General features: G+C 44.9%; 6 non-coding genes across 6 annotated transcripts; 1 reads left to right on the top strand and 5 right to left on the bottom strand.

Annotated features, from left to right (window-relative positions):
* The first annotated feature begins 3,953 nt into the window (after positions 1–3,953).
* On the top strand, positions 3,954–4,027 carry trnan-guu (transfer RNA asparagine (anticodon GUU)). Its single transcript has one exon. It is a non-coding gene; the product is annotated as a tRNA-Asn (tRNA).
* Positions 4,028–5,470: 1,443 nt separating this feature from the next.
* trnag-gcc (transfer RNA glycine (anticodon GCC)) lies at positions 5,471–5,541 on the bottom strand. Its single transcript has one exon. It is a non-coding gene; the product is annotated as a tRNA-Gly (tRNA).
* A 213-nt stretch (positions 5,542–5,754) lies between these two features.
* Positions 5,755–5,836, bottom strand: trnas-aga (transfer RNA serine (anticodon AGA)). The gene has a single exon. It is a non-coding gene; the product is annotated as a tRNA-Ser (tRNA).
* Positions 5,837–7,738: 1,902 nt separating this feature from the next.
* Positions 7,739–7,809, bottom strand: trnag-gcc (transfer RNA glycine (anticodon GCC)). Its single transcript has one exon. It is a non-coding gene; the product is annotated as a tRNA-Gly (tRNA).
* Positions 7,810–8,022: 213 nt separating this feature from the next.
* trnas-aga (transfer RNA serine (anticodon AGA)) lies at positions 8,023–8,104 on the bottom strand. The gene has a single exon. It is a non-coding gene; the product is annotated as a tRNA-Ser (tRNA).
* A 1,270-nt stretch (positions 8,105–9,374) lies between these two features.
* Positions 9,375–9,448, bottom strand: trnai-aau (transfer RNA isoleucine (anticodon AAU)). Its single transcript has one exon. It is a non-coding gene; the product is annotated as a tRNA-Ile (tRNA).
* Between the last annotated feature and the right edge of the window lie 350 nt (positions 9,449–9,798).

The raw sequence follows: 9,798 nt of genomic DNA, 5'->3' as shown, positions 1-9,798 counted from the left end.
CAGCAAAGACATTTTTCCAAGAAAGTTTAGCCTTTGTCACTAATGAAACCGCTAAATAAAGACATAAATATGGAAATTGACAATTAACTGACTTTTATATTTCTAAATATCACAACATGTTCGAATCCAAGTCATTTTTAATAACAATGGGTAAACTGGGTAAACTATCACAAAGCTTTAAAAAACTTAACATTTTTATTATCAACAAATTGTAAATACGATGTTTACATTGGCATTATTAATTTTTCACTTGAGTATATGGAGGATTGTGAGAGCAGACCCCCCCTCTTAGGCTACATTTTTAATAAGAAATGGAGGCTGTATGCGTTACAATATAAACATTTACTGTCAAACTTTAAATCAACAGTTGATTTAAAGACAATCTGTCAAAGTGCAATGAAACACAATATTGTTGTTGTTGTTGTTGTTGTTATTGTTGTTTTTATCCTGTAAAGCGTTTTGAGAAGCCACCTTTAAAGGCGCTATATAAAGGCGCTGATTCTTATGGAATGTGTTTACTTTCTTCTTTTTTTTCAGCATAGAATAAACCTGTTACAGTACTTGATTCTTATGGATGCCCGGTTCCGCCGGGGATTCAAAATAAAACATGGAATCACGTGTCTAAGGAAATAGCATTATAACTATATCCATGTACAAACAGTAGAATGTTACATTATTAATTTGGGTGTCTCCTCTTGCCAGAAAGCGCTAAATTGCATTTTGAGTGCGGTTTTTGACTTTTTTTAAATTACAACCCATACATAAGCTGATACTGTTTAGACTTTTAATTATTTTAAACTGTATTACAGCAGCACAATGTGCTTTTTCACGAAACCTAGAGTACTGAAATGTCTTGCGTTGTACAGCTTTTCAGCTAAATATATTTATCGCTTACACCTGACACTTGATGTGCCCGACAAAAACCAGTTGAACAGCTCTGTTGGAGGTTTGCAGATCAGATCAGATTCCCTTCCCCCCACAGAAAGACAGACTTATTAGTCGCTATTCACTGCGACAGCAGCTCCAATTTCAGGCGTAAGCGATAGATCCCAGTTTAGCCGATCTTGTTACAGCATGTTCCAGTTTACTCTTATTAACCATATTAATTTTAAGTGCTTAATGCCATTTTTTGACCACGCACGAATATTCTTATGTCCATACCTTTGCAAGGGAATCAGTGTGAATTGTAATACTAATTAAATAACCGCGGGCACTTTCCACCCCCTCTGACAGCAGGAACATAACCCATTCTCAGCTCAGCAGCTCATTACAATATAGGGTGTTCAAATCTTTTGCTGCCTCAAAAAGCTTTAGAGAACTTAACATTTCTATTATCAACAAATTGTAAATACGACGTTTACATTGGCATTACTAATTTTTCACTTGAGTGTATGGAGGATTGTCAGCTGTCACTGAGAGCAGTTAATTAAATGTATTTTTTGATTCACAATCAGACAAATGCAACATAAATTGTTATCTTTGTCTTCTAAGTATATTAATAAACTTTCAGCATAGCTTTCTCCTAGTTTAGATTAATTTTTCTTGGGATTTTGGGATCAAACGTGGAAAGATTAGATTAGTAATCGTTTTTATTTTTTAAATACATTTTAGAAAAGTGTAATCTATACTTAAAAGCTGTATAAAAGCTGTATAAAAGACACTCGATATTAATGGAGTTTAGTTGATACTTTTTAAACTTTTAATTATTTTAAATTGTATTACAGCATTGTACACATGCTTAAAAGAGAAGAAAACGCAAGCCTTCTTCAGGTGTGAGGGCATTCTGCTCAGAATGAAACACTAAAATGTAATGTAGGCTCTGAATGGGTTCAATTATGATTTGGGCTTGATTAAGGTCGCTGCCTTTCATCCAAAATCCTGCTTGAATCCTTCTAAACTAAAAATTAGACATGAGCAGGGGCTCTGGTGAAATTTCTCTTTTTTTAATTTCTCTTTTTTTCTTGGAAAAATAACTTACCCGCTGCAATCCGGGCACAGAAGGATTAAAAGAAGCCAGACAGGCAGGGGGAAGAGTGAGTTCTAGATAAAGAGGTATCCAGGTAACAGTGAAGGTAACAGCCGCAGACGTGGCCTACTTAGCCCGCCAGGGTTACCCTACTCTCCCGGAGGAGGCCCACCGGGAAATAGCGCTCCAGGCGTTCCTGGCCCCGGCGCCGACTGAGGTGCAGTGCCACGTGATGCTGGCCGCACTGGTCCCCTTGGAGCAGGCCTTGGCTCTGGCTGAGCAGACTGATGCCGTATTCGAGGAAACCGGTGGGCGCCAACGGAGGGGCGCACGGGGAATCAGATGGGGAGGAGGAGACGCCCAGCGCGACGATGCTGGGGGAGCGATGACGGCTGGTCATCTGCCACTGCTGTGGGGAGAGGGGACACATCGCAGGCAACATGAAATTGTCAGGGACATTCAGCTATATACAAAGAAGAGACAGACAAAGTAATAATTCTATATTAACGTGGCCTACATATTGACGCAATGATCAAACTAACTGACATGTTCTGATTCAGATCCCCTGCAGTTCATAATAATTAGAACAATAGCAATGCTGAGTCCTCCCCACCCTACTGAGCACAAATTCAGCTGCTCTCCAGTTCTGTTCTGCATGTTTTTTCATTGCAATTGAGCTCGGAGCTGGAGATGATCTCCATACAGTTCTGTGTTAACTAGCCCGCACTTGCGTGCTAATTTACGGGTTGTGGCAAATGCTTTTTTATAGTTCATATACATGACGGCAACCTGTTACCGAGGAACCTGAGAGGTTTAAAAGCCTCACGAGCCAGGCAGGACTCCAACCTACAATCTTCTGATTCGAAGTCAAACGTGTTATCCATTACGACACTGGCCCATGGAACATGCGCTTGCACTCTACCACAGAGAACAGAAAAAGTGTTGATGTGTCGTGCTGAAATTCCGATTGATTTTGAATTCAAAGAAAAAAGGTTTTCTTCCAAAACACCATGAAATTGTCACATCTTACAGACAATAGGTGTATTCCATGTTGAAAAGAGAAGAAAGAAAACCATGGAGCCTTTTACAGGTGTGAGGCTTCTTCAGGTGTGAGAAGACCTCACAGTCGAAATGCTGTGTTTCCGTTCTTCTCTTTTCAGCATGCAATAAACCTATTACTTGATCCTTTGCAGCCGAGGCATGCTGAAGTAGCTACCCAGCTGAACATCTAGCAGACTCTACAGTACTTCTCTCCTGTAGAAGTAAAGCAGGGCTTGCTGGGTGAGCTTTTGCTCCGGTAAATTAGGTCACGTGTCATGTTAAATCACTTCTTCTAAACACAACATTTGCTGGTGCTAGCTTTCCCCATGAAAAGAGACATTTCCCTTACAGTACATGACATATAGTTTTTATTCTATCAATAAGTATAGAAATTAAACAAAAGAAAAAATGGTGTCGCCAAAGAATGCACAGCTCTGTCGCCTTGGGGAGGTGTCAAGGGCATTGAGCTCCTTGGACATGAAAAGTGCCCGATAAATGCCATTTCTCATCATTTCTCTTGGCGTCAGTTCTGCTATTAAATGGGACGGAGGCAACGGGCTCAGAGAGCAGGTTAAGTGCACACCGAATGCAGATGTGTCTAAGTGTCTGTAAAAGCGCGGTGCTCCGCTGGTGCTGTTCCCTAGTGGCTTAAAGTGCCCGCCTAGTAAGCAGGCGATCCTGGGTCTGAATACCAGCGGTGCCTCTCTCCGTGTCTTGTTGTGCCGAATGTCTCATTTCAGACAAACATGTACAGCTTGGTTCAGTTTAATGCAAGAATTCATTTCCTTTCTGGAATAACTTGTTTTTGAAGAAATCCATACAGCTTGTGAAAGATGAAATCCATTTCTTGGTTGTCAGTGGAAAAAGATTGCCGGCTGCAAGAAGCGCAAGTGATTGTTTTCTTTGACCATAAACCTGCAAATGTAGAGAGCACAAGTGGCCGTCAGTCTCTGTGGTGCAATCGGTTAGCGCGTTCGGCTGTTAACCGAAAGGTTGGTGGTTCAAGCCCACCCAGGGACGCATGTCTCAGTTTTTCCAATGTAAACATCATCACCGCTAAAGAAGATGGTGCAAAAGGCTCCACAGTCGAAACATTGTGCTTCTTTTCTTCTCTTTTCAGCATGGAGTAAACCTTTGCTTGATCCTTTGCAGCCTACGCATGCTGACACAGCTACCTTTCTCTTAACGCGCCTCAATCATTATTCACCAAAACCATCAGCAGAATGTGTCGCCTTTGTGGTGATGTCACTCCTCTGCTTCACAAATGTCCTTAGTGACGGACCATTCCTTTCTACCATTTTTCCGGAGCGGTTATTGATTGCTCCATCATTTCCCTCATACTTTCCATCCCTAGATTGAAAAAAAAAAACAGAAACAGGCTGACAGGACGACAATCAAATTGCAAAAACTCATCAAAGCACTCGATAGAGTATTTGAATCCACAAGTAGCTACGAGCAACTTTGTCCTGGCTTGCATGAAAGTCGGAAAATGTCAAAAAGAAAAAGATGGTGGCTTTTTCATATTTGTTCTTTTATTTTTAGTTCGTTGGCTCTTCTGTCCATTGTCCTCCTGCCTGGCTCTTGACCTGTGACTGTCTGAACGCACACGTTAGACTTTCAGGCGGGGGATTTGTCCTGAGCCTCTGTGAAAGACCCACCCACCCCCATAAATAACTGCTCTAGAAACACATGATTGCAAAACTAAACCACAGCTTAAAGAGGAGCTTGTCATGACCGCCAGGCAGTTAAGACCAACTCTTAAGCGATCTAATCAGCACCAGCAGTGGGTGATTATTAACAAACGCTGCCGCACGAGTTAACCCACCTGCACACACTCCACCGTGCGGTACACAGTGCTATTTTTACCATCTTTACCTGCTTCCCGCTGCTCGGTATTGAGTCTATTCCTTCAGAGCTCTACCTGGCATTTTTTCCATTACCTCGTTTATTCTGGATATTGGACTCCCCTTCTGCCTTTTTGACTTTGGACCTCGCCTCTCACCTCGGACTGTTTGCCACCAGTGTTCTCCCTGGATTACGACTTACCTTACGCCTCTTGACCACGAAACAAAGCAAAGCAGAGCAAAACAAAACGAACAAACGAAAACCCTCACGTCCCGCACTTGCATATAACGCCGTTATATACCAAAGGTTTTGGTGGTCATTTTGAATGACCACAGAGCGCTGTGACCTCGGTTTTACATCTCATCCAAAAGACAGCGCCCTTTTACAACACAGCATCTCCGTCACTATACTTGGGCATTGGGACCCGCACAGACCTCAGGGTGAGCGCCCCACCGCCGGCACCATTAACACCGCTTCCAGCTGGAAGCTTTGTTTTTCCCTGTAGCTCACCCTCATCCGGGTACTGACCTGGCTCACACCTGCTTAGCTTCAGTGGGTTTTTTGAGTTGCGAGTTGCAAGGGGATGCAAGTGATGGAGCCGCTCGCAGCAAAAGCCACTGCATTGGCCGGGAATCGAACCCGAGCCTCCCGCGTGGCAGGCGAGAATTCTACCACTGAACCACCAATGCTCAGTGCCTGGGCCTTTAAAAAAGACGCTTTTTTGGTGCTCTGTGCAAAACGCGTCGACATCTGCTTCCAGCTGCAAAATGCCATTCGCGGACGCTGAAGAACTTATTTCCAAGGCAGCGGGTACAAGCGATTGGGCGTTTTAAAACCACCAGGAACAGCAAAGAGGCGCGCTTCTTTGCTTGCGCCGAAACACACCGACTGGAGGCGGATAACGTAGTCGGCAGGATTCGAACCTGCGCGGGGAGACCCCAATGGATTTCTAGTCCATCGCCTTAACCACTCGGCCACGACTACAGCAAGCCCCACTGCCGCTGCGTTCTTGCTACAATCTTACCTGGATCGCGAGGCGCCGGCGGAAGCCTATTTCAAAGTCGTTCTCCGTTTCAAAAAAACATTTCCAAAATACAAGCCTTGCAGACAGACACGCCTCAGAGGACTTAAGGGTGGCTTCATGTCGGAATGATAAAGTCTCCCCGTCCGGACATGAAAATGCCACTTTGTTACACAAAAAAAAGAATCAACAACAGAGAAATGCCCACAAGCATTTGAAAAGCCGCACCACGTCGCACTTGAAATAGCTCTTACATTAGTGGTAGACGCAGGAATCGCCTTTTTATTTACGCTCTTACCAACGCGATGGAAAGCAAAACAAAGCAAAGCAGAGCAAAACAAAACGAACAAACGAAAACCTTGCGTATAACGCCGTTATGTGCCCAAGCGGTATTGTACATCATCCTAGCACTGCACCCCGGGGCGTACGGTATATGGGAACGAGCACACGCCACGAATCGTCTCGAATCACTCCCTACAGCTGTAAGGCGCCTTGAAGCGTGCACCCCCAACATTCTTCTTTGCGCATGTGTGGAAGGTAAACTCTTGAGCAGACTCTGAACCAGCTCTAAGGAAACTAATCCGATTAGACGTTACTTTGACTCATCTTTTTACGCTCAGTGCTGGATTGCTCAAACTCCAGCTAGGGTTAGGGTTAGCATTCCCACGCTACTTAGACACTTTGTTTACGCTCAGTGCTGGATTTTGGGAACTTCAGGATGAGTGGGAATTTTCTCCTATCTGTCAATTCTGTTTTGTTTTGGAGACTCTTGGCTGCCTATGTTGTACAGTGCAGCGTGAAGGAAACATTTTCCAAAACTGTGTCAGCTCAAAAGTTGTAAGAAAACCTCTCCAGCTGCTTTAACTCTCTTCATTTTTGTCATTTAATGTGACACTCGATGTATAACTGGAGCCTCACATATGCAAATGGTGAGGCTCCAGTTCGACACCCAGTTCGACACCACTTTACAGTATATGACAAAAGCATGGCAGACTGTGCCGGACTGGCAGATAACTTCCGCTTATTTTTACCATATTAAACATTGGAAATCCTCCCACTTGTATTTGTGACACTTGATTTTGGCTCCACCTAAGACACTCTTAAATCTTCAAACACTTTTCTCTTCTCCCGCAACACTCTTGTCTGTCGGCACTATGTGGCAGCATTGCATGACAACCCCTCTCACCACGGAAAGGAACCTAACAGCTTTGGTAAGAGAGGAGAAAAGGACCTGGCCAGTACGGGGCTCGAACCCGTGACCTTGGCGTTATTAGGACCACGCTCGAACCAACTGAGCTAACCGGCCTCACAACAGTGCTCCTCTCTGTGCTGCAAAAAATCGAACTCAGGGAATTTCTTTTGTCCTCCTTTGAATAGAAAGCCGTGTAATTCAGTGTACGGGCTTTCTCGTGCAGTTTCATGGTTCTTGTAACCCAAATCCTACACTGGCCTGAAGTGCCCCCCCATTTCACAGCATTTTTCAGCTGATTTAAAATGTACCTAAAGGAGAAGCATTATTGAAGACCATCAATTACCAAGAGCTTTTGTCAAAGGTTTTGGTGGTCATTTTGAATGACCACAGAGCGCTGTGACCTCGGTTTTACATCTCATCCAAAAGACAGCGCCCTTTTACAACACAGCATCTCCGTCACTATACTTGGGCATTGGGACCCGCACAGACCTCAGGGTGAGCGCCCCACCGCCGGCACCATTAACACCGCTTCCAGCTGGAAGCTTTGTTTTTCCCTGTAGCTCACCCTCATCCGGGTACTGACCTGGCTCACACCTGCTTAGCTTCAGTGGGTTTTTTGAGTTGCGAGTTGCAAGGGGATGCAAGTGATGGAGCCGCTCGCAGCAAAAGCCACTGCATTGGCCGGGAATCGAACCCGAGCCTCCCGCGTGGCAGGCGAGAATTCTACCACTGAACCACCAATGCTCAGTGCCTGGGCCTTCAAAAAAGACGCTTTTTTGGTGCTCTGTGCAAAACGCGTCGACATCTGCTTCCAGCTGCAAAATGCCATTCGCGGACGCTGAAGAACTTATTTCCAAGGCAGCGGGTACAAGCGATTGGGCATTTTAAAACCACCAGGAACAGCAAAGAGGCGCGCTTCTTTGCTTGCGCCGAAACACACCGACTGGAGGCGGATAACGTAGTCGGCAGGATTCGAACCTGCGCGGGGAGACCCCAATGGATTTCTAGTCCATCGCCTTAACCACTCGGCCACGACTACAGCAAGCCCCACTGCCGCTGCGTTCTTGCTACAATCTTACCTGGATCGCGAGGCGCCGGCGGAAGCCTATTTCAAAGTCGTTCTCCGTTTCAAAAAAACATTTCCAAAATACAAGCCTTGCAGACAGACACGCCTCAGAGGACTTAAGGTTGGCTTCATGTCGGAATGATAAAGTCTCCCCGTCCGGACATGAAAATGCCACTTTGTTACACACAAAAAAAGAATCAACAACAGAGAAATGCCCACAAGCATTTGAAAAGCCGCACCACGTCGCACTTGAAATAGCTCTTACATTAGTGGTAGACGCAGGAATCGCCTTTTTATTTACGCTCTTACCAACGCGATGGAAAGCAAAACAAAGCAAAGCAGAGCAAAACAAAACGAACAAACGAAAACCTTGCGTATAACGCCGTTACGTGCCCAAGCGGTATTGTACATCATCCTAGCACTGCACCCCGGGGCGTACGGTATATGGGAACGAGCACACGCCACGAATCGTCTCGAATCACTCCCTACAGCTGTAAGGCGCCTTGAAGCGTGCACCCCCAACATTCTTCTTTGCGCATGTGTGAAAGGTAAACTCTTGAGCAGACTCTGAACCAGCTCTAAGGAAACTAATCCGATTAGACGTTACTTTGACTCATCTTTTTACGCTCAGTGCTGGATTGCTCAAACTCCAGCTAGGGTTAGGGTTAGCATTCCCACGCTACTTAGACACTTTGTTTACGCTCAGTGCTGGATTTTGGGAACTTCAGGATGAGTGGGAATTTTCTCCTATCTGTCAATTCTGTTTTGTTTTGGAGACTCTTGGCTGCCTATGTTGTACAGTGCAGCGTGAAGGAAACATTTTCCAAAACTGTGTCAGCTCAAAAGTTGTAAGAAAACCTCTCCAGCTGCTTTAACTCTCTTCATTTTTGTCATTTAATGTGACACTCGATGTATAACTGGAGCCTCACATATGCAAATGGTGAGGCTCCAGTTCGACACCCAGTTCGACACCACTTTACAGTATATGACAAAAGCATGGCAGACTGTGCCGGACCGGCAGATAACTTCCGCTTATTTTTACCATATTAAACATTGGAAATCCTCCCACTTGTATTTGTGACACTTGATTTTGGCTCCACCTAAGACACTCTTAAATCTTCAAACACTTTTCTCTTCTCCCGCAATACTCTTGTCTGTCGGCACTATGTGGCAGCGTTGCATGACAACCCCTCTCACCACGGAAAGGAACCTAACAGCTTTGGTAAGAGAGGAGAAAAGGACCTGGCCAGTACGGGGCTCGAACCCGTGACCTTGGCGTTATTAGCACCACGCTCGAACCAACTGAGCTAACCGGCCTCACAACAGTGCTCCTCTCTGTGCTGCAAAAAATCGAACTCAGGGAATTTCTTTTGTCCTCCTTTGAATAGAAAGCCGTGTAATTCAGTGTACGGGCTTTCTCGTGCAGTTTCATGGTTCTTGAAACCCAAATCCTACACTGGCCTGAAGTGCCCCCCCATTTCACAGCATTTTTCAGCTGATTTAAAATGTACCTAAAGGAGAAGCATTATTGAAGACCATCAATTACCAAGAGCTTTTGTCAAAGGTTTTGGTGGTCATTTTGAATGACCACAGAGCGCTGTGACCTCGGTTTTACATCTCATCCAAAAGACAGCGCCCTTTTACAACACAGCATCTCCGTCACTATA

The sequence above is a fragment of the Lepisosteus platostomus genome, chromosome 22 (assembly GCF_059453375.1).
Source record: "Lepisosteus platostomus isolate fLepPlt1 chromosome 22, fLepPlt1.hap1, whole genome shotgun sequence".
Lineage (NCBI taxonomy): Eukaryota > Metazoa > Chordata > Actinopteri > Semionotiformes > Lepisosteidae > Lepisosteus > Lepisosteus platostomus.
The sequence above is the reverse complement of the archived record's forward strand: the minus strand, read 5'-3'. Positions and strand labels throughout refer to the sequence as shown.